Genomic DNA, 14,724 nt, shown 5'->3' on the forward strand with positions numbered 1-14,724 from the left:
AGCCTCGGGCATTACCCTCAGGAACTCATGCAATGATGTCCTGGAACCAAAATAAATGGCCTCCAACAACCATAACCACCATCTTTTGTGCTAGGTATGACTCCAGTCAGAGAAATCACTCTCACCTCAACTCAACTTCATAACCTGCTCATTCTAATCTGGCTTATTCTCACTCTCCAGGCTGACTGGTGAGGGATGGCCTGGACTAATGGACCAATTACCTTTAACAGAAAATTGGGAAGGAAACATAAGTTATAGTTTTTAGGGGTCTATCAAACTAAAGGCAAGGGTTAAGGATTTTATTTCATCTTTTGTAAACCTATTGAATGAGCTTGCTCTGATGTGGCTAAGAAGATTTGTTTGGGGTTTCATTAATATTTTTTAAAAGTAAGACTCTCTTCAAAGGAAATTATCTTGTGAGATCAGTTGAGTATTGATCTCTTCACCCTACTCATTCAACTCCATGTTGCAACTAAACATTTGTGCTTGTTACAAGTTTCTAATTTTTTAAAATTCAGGTAATGTATAAACTCACTGTCTCCCAAAATTCACCCCTCACAACTATAACCTGCAACTCATGAACAATGCCATGACATCTGCTCATACTCTGCAACAGGTTACTGAGGAGAAGTATATAATCTATATTGGAAATAACTAAGCAATAAACCTTTGGTATAGAGGTGTGAAATCTAAATTGGCACACGTAATAATGTACACAAATTTAATCGAGCAAAATTGTACTTTCAGTTAACACTTGTCACAACCTAAGCATGCTATCATAATCTCAAACTAGTTCCTGTTTCTAAAATATAACAAGACAAAACTCACCAGCTGTTATGGCAGGTGAAGGTAAATTTCAACTTCAGCAGGGGTGTAAAATGGGCCATAGCAAATTGGATGACCTTTACGCACCCCACCTAATTTTCCTTTCAAGTCAATGGAAAGGCAGACCAGGCTGGGAATACAAGTGTACATTTTCCACCCCTGTCAAAGTTGAATTTCACTCCCATCGTATTTATAATTCCAATCACAAAATTCAAAACAAAATCATTGTAACTGATTAATCAATGTACAGTAAATAACAGAATTTGGGAACATGTTCAAGGTGAAAATACATTTGCAAATTTCAAATGATTATAAATTGCTAAAGCTTTAAACTTGCAGTTTTTGAAGCCACTTAAACCAAAGGTGTTGATATTATTAAGGCTGACAGTGCGAGGTAGATGAATTAGCGCACACAGTTGGAATAACAAGATTGCTGAAGCATGTTAATGATGGTGTCACTACTCGTAGTAATTCTGTTTCCTTGAACTGACGGTTCAACCTTTTCTCCAGTGATGTGGTCAGTCATCGTTTGGACAAAAATAATGCAACCATCACTTCCTACAAAGGCACAAGCACTGAACCAGAAAGACCTACATCCTAAAATAGGTTAAAATGATCCACAAGCTTCAGCAGCAAGGGCTAAACAACCCTTATAACATTCCTATCTTCTGTTGGTACTCTTCACTAACTGTAGCTTTTATTTAATATAAAGGTATGTAATTGATGTAATTCAATGTGTGTTCTCTATAAGTGAAGATATACTGGAACTAAAATTTTAAAAATATGTTTCTTTAAAATTGAAAATAGAGCAATTAACAGTTATTTTAAAGGATAATAGTGGTGAGGCTCTTTTGATAGTGGAACAAAAACCCAGCATCAAGGTTGTAAACTAGAAGATGCTCTGTTGTATTTGCTTTGATTACCGATTTTCATTGAAACTAATTTCTGAAAAATCACTTGCTTTGGCAGATTCCATATGAAGCATTTTAACACAAATATATAATTTGATTTAATGGAGGGTACTATTGGATGGTTTGTAAAGCCAGGATTTTCAGCCCCTGATATGTAGCAATTTGTGAAAGTGAGGTTTAGCTGCATTGGAGGGTAGACTTAGGGGCATCCTTGGGTTTTGACAGCATTCAGGTCGTATGGACTTGACAACATTAGGTTGACAGTAGGAGGAGCTGTAAGTAATCGTCACACAACTGGTAATTCAGAATCACAGAATTTTAACAGCACAAAAGGAGGCCATTCGGCCCATTGTGTCTGCACCGGCTCTCCAAATGAGCATTACGACCTAGTGCCATTGCCTTGCCTTTTCCCCATACCCCTGCACATTGTTTCTATTCAAATAATCATCTAATGCCCTCTTGAATGCCTCGATTGATCCTGCTTCCACCACACTTCCAGGCAGTGCATTCCAAACCCGAACCACTCGCTGTGTGAAAAAGTTGTTCCTCATGTCACATTTGCTTCTTTTCCAATCACTTTAAATCCATGCCCTCTCGTTCTTGAACATTTTGCTTACAAGTGGGAAAAGCTTCTCCCTATCTACTCTGATCTGTAACTTTCCATGAGATCTCTGCAAATGTTAAATTTGATATTTTGCAGTTGGTTTTGATAATGAATACCTCTGCCTCACACATCTTGGTAATACTAATACTCTTTTGAGCAGCCATTAAAACAAATGAATTCATTAACTAATGATCAGCCCCTTAAAGGGCACTATAACTAAAAAATAAACTCTTCAACAGAAACTTAACAAATTAAATGAAAATGTCATTTCCAGGGCTAATGATCTTGCAGTGCCTACTGACCACGAAAGACCTCAGGTGTACCGGCGGTCAACTGCATGCTCCCTCTCCAAGGACACCCAGGTGCAAATGTAGCTGCGGAAGAGGGGCAGACAGTTGGCACTAATATTTATATGTTCTATCAATGCAACACAGGTAATGAGTAGAGGCTCTCTATTTGCTCTCAAAACTCGTTTTGTGTTTTTTTAAAATAATTCAAATTAAGATGATGAAAGACACTATTTGTACTTGAATTTAATGCATTTTTTGAAATTTCTAGAGAATAATTCAAGTACCAACTAAAACTACAATGGACATGTTATCAATAGTCTGGTTCTCTATCCTATCTAGGAAGATAGTTTATAACATGTTGTTAAACACATGGATTTTTTTTGGATAGAATGGTGAAGAATCTGAAATGTTGCATGGCAACTGACTACAGATGATTCTAATTTGAAATATATTCAAAGTTTTTATTAAAACAATGAGAAATCCTGTAAGAAAATTACTTAGAAACTGCAACAAAAGGATTTGTTGATGGCAGCTGAAAAATACTATGAAACTAATACTGTGTGAAATACGAGCCGATTGGGTACAAGAGGCTTCTGTAGAGGGTAGGGGAGCAATTTGGCAGGAGAATCAGTTTAGCTATCTCTTTGCAGCTGATAATAAAACAGGATGACAGCCAGTAATTGATCACCTAAAAGACTGGAAATATTCAGCATGTCTGCCAGCATCTGAGGAGAAACAAACAAGAGTTAACAACCCATGTCTGTGATCTTTCATCAGAAATTTATTTCAGATTTGCAGCACCTGCAGTATTTTGCTTTTGTATCCCTGAAAGGCTGTCTCATTTGAGAACATTGGGTAGAGACATAAAAAGGAGTTAGGCACATATCAAAAACAGAATTACCTGGAAAAACTCAGCAGGTCTGGCAGCATCGGCAGAGAAGAAAAGAGTTGACGTTTTGAGTCCTCATGACCCTTCCACAGAACTGAGTGAATATAAGGAGAGGGGTGAAATATAAGCTGGTTTAAGGTGGGGGGGGGGAGGTGGTGGGAGGGGAGAGAAGTTGGGGGGGTGGTGTGGTTGTAGGGACAAGCAAGCAGTGATAGGAGCAGATAATCAAAAGATTTCACAGACAAAAGAACAAAAGAACACAGAGGTGTTGAAGGTAGTGATATTGTCTAAACGAATGTGCTAATTAAGAATGGATGGTAGGGCACTCAAGGTACAGCTCTAGTGGGGGTAGGGTGGAAAGACTAGCGGGGCATAAAAGATTTAAAAATAATGGAAATAAGTGGGAAAAGAGAAATCTATATAAATTATTGGAAAAAACAAAAGGAAGGGGGAAGAAACAGAAAGGGGTTGGGGATGGAGGAGGGAGTTCAAGATCTAAAGTTGTTGAATTCAATATTCAGTCCGGAAGGCTGTAAAGTGCCTAACTGGAAGATGAGGTGCTATTCCTCCAGTTTGCGTTGGGCTTCACTGGAACAATGCAGCAAGCCAAGGACAGACATGTGGGCAAGAGAGCAGGGTGGAGAGTTAAAATGGCAAGCGACAGGGAGGTTTGGGTCATTCTTGCGGACAGACCGCAGGTGTTCTGCAAAGCAGTCGCCCAGTTTACGTTTGGTCTCTCCAATGTAGAGGAGACCTCATTGGGAGCAACGAATGCAGTAGACTAAGTTGGGGGAAATGCAAGTGAAATGCTGCTTCACTTGAAAGGAGTGTTTGGGCCCTTGGACGGTGAGAAGAGAGGAAGTGAAGGGGCAGGTGTTGCACCTTTTGCTTGGGCATGGGGAGGTGCCATAGGTGGGGGTTGAGGAGTAGGGGGTGATGGAGGAATGGACCAGGGTGTCCCAGAGGGAACGATCCCTACGGAATGCCACTGGGGGTTGAAGGGAAAATGTGTTTGGTGGTGGCATTGTGCTGGAGTTGGCGGAAATGGCGGAGGATGATCCTTTGAATGCGGAGGCTGGTGGGGTGATAAGTGAGGACAAAGGGGACCCTATCATGTTTCTGGGAGGGAGGAGAAGGCGTGAGGGCGGATGCGCGGGAGATGAGCCAGACACGGCTGAGGGCCCTGTCAAATACCGTGGGTGGAAAACCTTGGTTAAGGAAGAAGGAGGACGTGTCAGAGGAACTGTTTTTGAAGGTAGCATTATCAGAACAGATGCAACGGAGGCAAAGGAACTGAGAGAATGGGATGGCACGTATATATGTTAAACAGCGTGAACTGATATGACATCTGCATAGTACAAATTATTTAGCAGCAACATTGGAGTACAAATTATTCTACAGACTCTTCCTGGCTGTCCCAAGAACTGAATCTACCCACAAAATCTCATGGCTTAGTAAAACATCTATATTTCACTGCTTTCACGTCTCTGTGCTATTTGATAAGCTAGAGTAGATGGCATGGGAATTTTGCATGATAACTACCAATGTTGCAGAAAGAATATTCTATGACATAGGATAGGCTTTCCTGTCAATTTCTGTCCCCATGTGGATTTGCTTTCCTGCAAAAGAAATGATCATATCTCTAAGAACGGAAATGCTAACTCTCCTCCATAGAGGGCAGCCAAGTTCGAAGAATTAAATTCAATTTCAAACCAGTGGAAATTTAATCCTGCACACAACTAGGTATGATCCGATAGCCAGATAGAGGAATGCACATTTTTCTTTATTTGTTTCTATGATGGTAAATGTTAATTAAAAGCAAGTTTCATTTTCCAGCTGCAGTGCACCCCAGTTCTCCCAAATAACTTTGTGCCAGTTTGTCCTGCACTCTCCTTTATCAATCCATCCGATAATGAGCCAGTCACAATAGAGACGTTTCAGGAGATGGGAATTGTGTTCTTAGAAGATGAGAACATGTTTGTGTGTCATATTGCACAGACTATAATGCCTCATTTGTTTTTCCCAGGGAGGTGCCTCGATGGCTGATACTATACAGTTTGCTTTATCGAATTGAGACCGTGTTTCCGAAAATGATCCATCCACACAGGTAAACTTTGTAGATGACAATAGCACCTTGATAACATTTTACTTCAAGGAAATGAAAGGAAAAAGTCACTGTAAATGCTTGGAATTAACACACAAACTGTTGGTAGTACACTGCAGCATCAACAGCATGTGCAAAAGAAAAAAAAATACCTGAAAAAACTCAGCAGGTCTGACAGCATCTGCGGAGAGGGATACAGTTGATGTTTCGAGTCCATATACTGTATCCCTCTCTGCAGATGCTGTCAGACCTGCTGGGTTTTTCCAGGTATTTTTGATTTTGTTCTAGATTTCCAGCACCTGCAGTATTTTGCTTTTATCTTAATGTGTAAAAGAAAAGCTGGATTACCAGTTGAGCTTTAGGCCCTTTGTTAGAACAAACTTATCAGCATTCTCAGTGGTGTATGCATGTTTTAAGAATGGTGTACAATTGACAACTACAAAATACTGGAAAAGACATTGGGCAGCATATGTAGAGAGAAAACATAAGAACATAAGAAATGGGAGCTAGAATAGCAGGGATGTAGTGCTAAATTTTGAGGTGCGGGAGGTCTCACAAAATGTATTGGCTATATCATTTCTAAATCGAATATTACTTTGTTTTCCTACATATTAATCAAATGTCAGTAAAACTATGTTTTTGAAGTGAAAAATGTTAGTGCCGATAGGTATTTGATTTCAAACCATGTGGTATTTTGAATCATTAGTCTTTAGCATAGCTAGAATTTTATTATGCAACAGATTAATTATTTAATTCAAGCCTATTAAAAATGTGAATTACAGAAAGCTTTACATATTTATGACTGGGGGATGGTATATAGAGGGACCACTGATTTTCTTGATTTATATTAGTAACCTAGGCCTGGGTGTACAGGGCACATTTCAAAATTTGAAGATGCAAGACTTGGAAGTATTGTGAACTGTGAGGAGGATTGTGATAGACTTCAAGAGGATATAGACAGGCTGTTGAAATGGGCAGAAATGGGCAGATGAAATTTAATGTAGAGAAGTGTGAAATGACACATTTAGGTCAGGAGAATGAGGAGAGGTGACATAAAATAAAGGGTACAATTCTAAAAGAAGCGCAGGAGCAGAGGGATCTGGGCATATATGTGCATAAATCATTGAACATGGCAGGGCAGATCGAGAAAGCAGTAAGTAAATTATGAGCATAGAGTACAAAAGCAACTGAGTATGAACCTTCATAAAACACCCCAACAGAAAGATGTGAAGGTTTTAGAAGGGGTGCAGAGAAGATTTATGAGAATGGTTCTGAGGATGAGGAACTTCAGTTGTGTGGGTAGATTGACAAAGCTGGGGCTGTTCTCCTTGGGGAAGAGTAAGTTGAGAGGAGATTTGTTAGACATGTTCAAAATCATGGAGGGTGGGGGGGTGCAGTCTGGATAGAGTAAATGGAGGTAACTGTTCCCATTGGCAGAAGGTCAAAAACCCTAAGATGATGAACAAAAAAACCAGAGGCAACATGAGAAAAAACCTTTTTATGCAACAAGTGGTTTGGATCTGAAATGCCCTGCCTAAGTATGTAGTGGAGACAGATTCAATTGCAGTTTTCAATAGGGAACTGGGTAATTATCTGAAGAGATAAGATTTTACCGGGCTTCAGGGAAAAGGTGGATGAGTGGGTTTAGCTGAGTTGCTGTTGCAAAGAACTAACACAGAGACAATGTACTGAATGGTCCTTTGCTGTGACCATTCTATGATTATTGCTGGAAAAAGAGACATGTCGAAGCTTTTCATCTTGAACTCATCTGGACACTTCGCAAGGATGCCAATATATACTGTATACCATATCAAACAGCATGTCTCAGCCACTGTTCACAACGGGCAAGGCACAGACTGTACCCAACCAGCCCGTGCTTGCAAAACTGAAAATACAGTGTCCAATGTTAGGTGTGATTCAACGATTGGACAACATTTGCTAAATAATCCTCAGTGTGCTAATAATTACACTGAAAACCAATTTAAGATTGTCAGTTGGGCTTTCAGTGTGGCACATTTTTGTGTACTGGAAGCTACATATATTAATACACAAGGCCCTGTTCTTTGCAGACGGAAAGAACATGTACACACATTGTGCCTGTTTAAACTAAACAAAATAAGTAACAGCCATTTCCTGATTCATTTCTCAGGGCAATGCCTTGACCAATCAGGTATTCTTGCTAAGTGTCCTGATGAGTGCAAGACGAAAAGCTTTGACATGTCTTTTTTCAGCAATGCTCAAGTTCTGTACTACCAAATATTCTAGAATAGATGCATTCAACGAAGTTGATAAACAGATGAGGAAGAAAGAAACTGAAGGTTACCCTGATAGTGTGATCAAAAGGGTGGGAGGAAGCTTGTGTGAAACATAAACACCAACATAGATGAGGTGGCCCAAATGGCCTGTTTCTGTGCTGTAAATTCCATGTAAAGCTGCCAGCAAGGAATACAAACACTATACTGCATTTCACATCCTCAGGCCATTACAGCCAAGGTTCAGTCAGCAAACACAGCAGAGTGTTTGGGAATATTGATGCTGCTTTAGATCCCAGGAACCTTGAGGTTCAAAGACCCTAAAATGCTTGTTTATGAGAAAGCTGTGTGCAGTGAGTTATAAGGTCTGTATTTTTTTTACAGTCAGGAGGGTTACAACTATTGCTGCTGCGCATTGACTCAGAGACATTCAGCAGCAGCAGTGTGAGGCCCGGGGCCCTGGGCCTGGCCTTCCCTCTTCCGTCTCTTCCCCTCCCCAAGCTCAAGATTCACAGTCACACTGCAAGCTCCAGGTATTCTGGCCAACTCTTACTATCTGACCTGAATTCAAACTCCAGGAACTCATGGCCATACATGCCCTTGTGTCCCACATAATACCGCGGGTATAATTCACTTGACATAGTCCCCGGCCAGCCACCTCTGTATCACAGGTCATGCAGCCCCACGTGGTTGCGAAAGGATTTCCCTCCAGCTCTGATTGTTGCCATCAATGAGCCAAATCCCCCTGCATGTGTTACTCATGGAAACCAGTAGCTTCAATATTGGAAGCAGTGAGGATTAAAATCAACATCAATACAGATTGAAAATCCAATCATACAATTAAAGGAATGGATTACACTGAGAATCCCCCCAACCTCCTCCTCCACCCAACCCCCTCCAACCTCCTCCCCACCCCTTCCCCCAACCTCCCCAACACCTCCAAACCCCACTCCAACCTCCCAACCACCCGTCTCACCACTCATACCCTCCCAATCTTCGATGTAAAATTTGTCAATGTGAAATCCCCAATCTATTTCCTGCATTTAAAACACCAGTGACTTTACTCTAAAGAACTTAATTGGCTGTTGAGTACCTTGGGACATCCAGAGATAGTAAACGGTGCTAATGAAAACCCACTTTTTTATATAGAGAGAGGCAACCTCTGGTATGGCCATAAAAACAAGGGAGGGAGAGGCTTGCTGCAGACCAGCCTCAGCTGGACTCAGTCACAGTCGTGAAATGTTTGAAAACACGGAGATCAGTTCGATCTAACACAACAGGCCAGTTTTAACATTTCTTACCATGGGTGACGGAGAAGAAACTCTGAAAGGAGAAAGGGATGAGTTTACAAAATGGTGACAGAAAGAGTGAGTGAGGAAGAGTCTGCCCCAGAAAAGCAGCCTTTAAACAGAAGGTGCCAGAACGGCACTCTGATATGCTCTGGCAGCATTACACCCTTAAGGAAAAGGCCATTTGGCCTTTCCAGTCTTCTTGCCATTCAATAAGGGTAGGGCTGAACTTTGACTTCAACTCCACCATCCTGCATTATCCCCATATCCCTTAATGTAGTAGAAGGATCTGGTACCTAAACGGTTAACATAAGACTGAGTACAGTACTGCCCATACGGTGATGTAAGAAGGTACATGACCTAGAGCGAGATCCCATCTAGAGACGATGAGCAATGTCTAAGGACCTAGTATGGAGTCCTCTCCATACCTACTGTAAATATGTCCATAGTTCAGTATTGTTAATAAAGACTTCCTTGTAACTTATACAATACTGCTTCATAGTGTTCACGCAGAATCCTTCAAGCGTGGCAACAACAGAATATATCATGGTAACATCAAACCCTTCACTTAATTTCCTTAATACCCATAAGTCTATTAACTCCTACCTTGAATACGCTCATTGACTGAGCATCTACAGCTCTCTGGGGTACAGCATTCCACAGATTTGCCAAAGCAAGGTAGGTTAATGTTTTAGGTCAATGATGGTGACATCTGTGTCTGCAGATCCACTGAGTGTTTCCAGTTTCTAATGCTAGTTCAGGTTTCCAGCATCAGTGTAGGAAATGGTAGTTTTAAGAATCCTAGAATCAGCATGCATAGGATAGTGAACACCCGGCAGAAAGCTGGTTCCTCTTTTCCTCTCAGTCTTTGGGAAAAAAATGCTTGTTAGCAGCCAGGAACAGGGATAAATATCTGAATACATGCAGTATACAAAATAAGGTAAATGAGCTTGTGGCATAGATTGAAATTGGCAGGTATGATGTGGTGGGTATCACAGAGACATGGCTGCAAGGGGATCAGGACTGGGGCTAAATTAAAGAAATGGCGGAGGAACTGAATAGGTACTTTGTGTCAGTCTTTACGGTGGAAAACACGAGTAACATCCCCAAAGTTCAAGAGAGTCGGGAGGCAGAGGTGAGTAACGTGGCCATTACCAAGGAGAAGGTGCTAGGAAAACTGAAAGGTCTGAAAGTGGATAAATCACCTGGACCAGATGGATTACACCCCAGAGTTCTGAAGGAGATAGCTAAAGAGATAATGGAGGCGTTAGTGTTGATCTTTCAGGAATCACTGGAGTCAGGGAGGGTCCCAGAGGACTGGAAAATTGCTAATGTAACCCCCCCTGTTTAAGAAGGGAGTGAGGCAAAAGACGGGAAATTACAGGCTGATTAGCCTGACCTCGGTCGTTGGTAAGATTTTAGAGTCCATTATTAAGGATGAGATTTCAGAATACTTGCAAGTCAGCATGGTTTCATCAAGGGGAGGTCATGCCTGACAAATCTGTTAGAATTCTTTGAGGAGGTAACGAGTAGGTTAGACAAAGGAGAGCCAATGGATGTTATCTACATGGACTTCCAGAAGGCCTTTGACAAGGTGCCGAACAGGAGGTTGCTCAGTAAGATCAGAGCCCGTGGTGTTAGAGGCAAGGTACTAGCATGGATAGAAGATTGGCTGTCTGGCAGGAGGCAGAGAGTGGGGATAAGGGGGTCCTTCTCAGGATGGCGGCCGGTGACTAGTGGAATTCTGCAGGGGTCAGTGTTGGAGCCACAAGTTTTCACTTTATACATTAATGATCTATATGGAGGAACTGAGGGCATTCTGGCTAAGTTTGCAGATGATACAAAGATAGGTGGAGGGAAAGGTAGTATTGAGGAGGCGGGGAGGCTGCAGAAGGATTTGGACAGGTTAGGAGAATGGGCAAAGAAGTGGCAGATGGAATACAATGTGGGGAAGTGTGAGGTACTTTGGTAGGAAGAATAGAGGCATGGACTATTTTCTAAATGGGGAGAGAATTCAGAAATCTGGAGTGCAAAGGGACTTGGGAGTCCTAGTCCAGGATTCTCTTAAGGTTAACTTGCAGGTTGAGTCAGTAGTTAGGAAGGCAAATGCAATGTTGGCATTTATTTCAACAGGACTAGAATATAAAAGCAGGGATGTGCTGCTGAGGCTTTATAAGGCTCTGGTCAGACCACATTTAGAATATTGTGAGCAATTTTGGGCCCCGTATCTCAGGAAGGATGTGCTGGCCCTGGAGAGGATCCAGAGGAGGTTCATGAGAACGATCCCAGGAATGAAAGGCTTAACATATAAGGAACGTTTGAGGACTCTGGGTCTATAATCGATGGAGTTTAGAAGGATGAGGTGGGATCTGATTGGAACTTACAGAATACTGAAAGGCCTGGAAAGAGTGGACATGGGGAAGCTGTTTCCATTAGCAGGAGAGACTAAGACCCGAGGGCACAGCCTCAGAGTAAAGGGAATACCTTTTAGAACAGAGATGAGGAGTAACTTCTCAGGTCCAACCCTAATATTGTCATCAAACCTGCTGACAAGGGTGGTGCTGTTGTTGTCTGGCGCACTGACCTCCACCTCGCAGAGGCTGAGCTTCAACTCGCAGACACTTCCTCCTACCTCTCCCTGGACCATACCCCACCACTGAACATCAAGCCATTGTTTCCAGGACTGTCACTGACCTCAACTCCTCTGGAGATCTTCCTTCCACAGCTTCCAACCTGATAGTCGCCCAACCTCGGACGGCCCGCTTCTACCTCCTACCCAAAATCCACAAACAGGACTGTCCCGGCAGACCGATCGTGTCGGCCTGTTCCTGCCTCACGGAACTCATTTCTCGCTATCTTGACTCCCTTCTTTCTCCCCTTGCCCAGTACCTTCCCACCTACATCCGTGATTCCTCTGACACCTTACGTCACATCAACAATTTCCAGTTCCCTGGCCCCAACCGCTTCCTCTTCACCATGGACGTCCAATCCCTCTACACCTCCATCCTCCACCAGGATGGTCTGAGGGCTCTCTGCTTCTTCCTCAAACAGAGGCCCGAACAATCCCCATCCATCACTACTCTCCTCTGTCTGGCTGAACTTGTTCTCACACTGAACAATTTCTCCTTCAACTCCTCTCACTTCCTCCAAATAAAAGGTGTGGCTATGGGTACCCGCATGGGCCCCAGCTATGCCTGTCTCTTTATGGGGTATGTGGAACATTCCTTGTTCCAGTCCTACTCTGGCCCCCTCCCACAACTCTTTCTCCGGTACATCGATGATTACTTCGCTGCTGCTTCATGCTCTCATCGGAACCTGGAAAAATTTATTAATTTTGCTTCCAATCTCCACCCCTCCATCATGTTCACATGGTCCATCTCTGACACTTCCCTTCCCTTCCATGACCTCTCTGTCTCAATTTCTGGTGATAGACTGTCCACCAATATCCATTACAAGCCTACCAACTCCCACAGCTACCTCGACTACAGCTCCTCACACCCCGCTTCATGTAAGGACTCCATCCCATTCTCTCAGTTCCTTTGCCTCCGTCACATCTGTTCTGATAATGCTACTTTCAAAAACAGTTCCTCTGACATGTCCTCCTTCTTCCTTAACAGAGGTTTTCCACCCACGGTGGTTGACAGCGCCCTCAACCATGTCTGGCCCATCTCCCGCACATCCACTTTCACGCCTTCTCCTCCCTCCCAGAAACATGATAGGGTCCCACTTGTCCTCACTTAATACCCCACCAGCCTTCGCATTTAAAGGATCATCCTCTGCCATTTTTGCCAACTCCAGCATGGTGCCACCACCAAACACATCTTTCCTTCACCTCCCCCCCCTGCGGCATTCCGTAGGGATCATTCCCTCCATGACACCCTAGTCTACTCCTCCATCACCCCCTACTCCTCCTCCCACGGCACTTCCCCATGCAAATGCAGAAGATGTAACACCTGCCCCTTCACTTCCTCTCTCCTCACCGTCCAAGGGCCCAAACACTCCTTTCAAGTGAAGCAGCATTTCACTTGCATTTCCCTCAACTTAGTCTACTGCATTCGTTGCTCCCAATGCGGTTTCCTCTACATTGGAGAGACCAAATGCAGACTGGGTGACCGCTTTGCAGAACACCTTCAGTTTGTCCGCAAGCGTGACCCAGACCTCCCTGTCGTTTGCCATTTCAACACTCCTCCCTGCTCTCTTGCCCACATGTGTGTGAAGCTCAACGCAAACTGGAGGAATAGCACCTCATCTTCCAACTAGGCACTTTACAGCCTTCTGGACTGAATATTGAGTTCAACAATTTTAGAACTTGAACTCCCTCCTCCATCCCCACCCCCTTCCCGTTTCTTCCCCCTCCATTTTGTTTTTTCCAATAATTTATATAGATTTTTCTTTTCCCACCTATTTCCATTATTTTTAAATGTATTTCCACCATTGTTTATTTCTACCTTTTCGTATTCCCCCACCCCCACTAGAGCTATCTATACCTTATCTGTTCTGTCTTATACTCTTAATTAGCACATTCCTTTAGACAATATCACCACCTTCAACACCTCTTTGTTCTTTTGTCTGTAACAGCTTTTGGTTATATCCTCCTATCACTGACTGCTTGTCCCAACCACCACCCCCACACACAGCCTCCCCCACCATCCGCCCCCCCCCCCCCCCCCCCCCCCCCCCCCCCCCGCCCCAGCCCCCTTAAACCAGCTTATATTTCACCCCTTTCCTAATTTTACTTAGTTTTGTTGAAGGGTCACGAGGACTCAAAACATCAACTGTGCTCTCCTCCGTTGATGCTGCCAGACCTGCTGAGTTTTTCCAGGTATTCCTGTTTCTGTTTGTGATGAGGAGAAACTTCTTTAGTGGAGTGGTGAATCTATGGAATTCGTTGCCACAGAAGGCTGTGGAGGCCAAGTCATTGAGTGTATTTAAGATGGAGATAGATAGGTTCTTGATTGGTAAGGGGATCAAAGGTTACAGGGAGAAGGCAGGAGAATGGGGTTGAGAAACGTATCAGCCATGATTGAATGGTGGAGCAGACTCGATGGGCCGAATGGCCTAATTTCTGCTCCTAGGTCTTATGGTCTAAACAAAGATAATAGCTGAGAAAAATGGTGCTCCCAGGGCTTTCATGTCAAGTTCTCCTGGGAATTAAGGCCTCCATATAGACATTCCTGAGTTGATATAAGTGTCTGGGAGGATTTAACCACTGGCACCCAGCAAGAGATTGGAGGAGAGACAATCATTGTTTTCCTTTTAAGATACTTTAAGTAGTTACTTGGCTGCATAACTGAATACAGTGGTCAATGGCTTTTTTTCAGGATCTCTCTCTCTCTGAACGAGTCCTGTCTGTATCTCTGAAGATGTCTAAAAAGCAGTTTGAATTTTCTGCTAAGAATTTTCTGCTATATCTTTAGCAGGGAGCCAAGATGGCCACCGTATCATGCGACATCACATCAGTGTCACAAATAAGGGATTTTGGTGATTTAATTAACAGTCTGAAGTCTTCTCTCACCTGTGTTTTTTTAGGTGGCCAAAGCCTTTAGATTGACAAGGAAAA

This window comes from Carcharodon carcharias, chromosome 9, assembly GCF_017639515.1.
Source record: "Carcharodon carcharias isolate sCarCar2 chromosome 9, sCarCar2.pri, whole genome shotgun sequence".
NCBI classification, from domain to species: Eukaryota; Metazoa; Chordata; class Chondrichthyes; order Lamniformes; family Lamnidae; genus Carcharodon; species Carcharodon carcharias.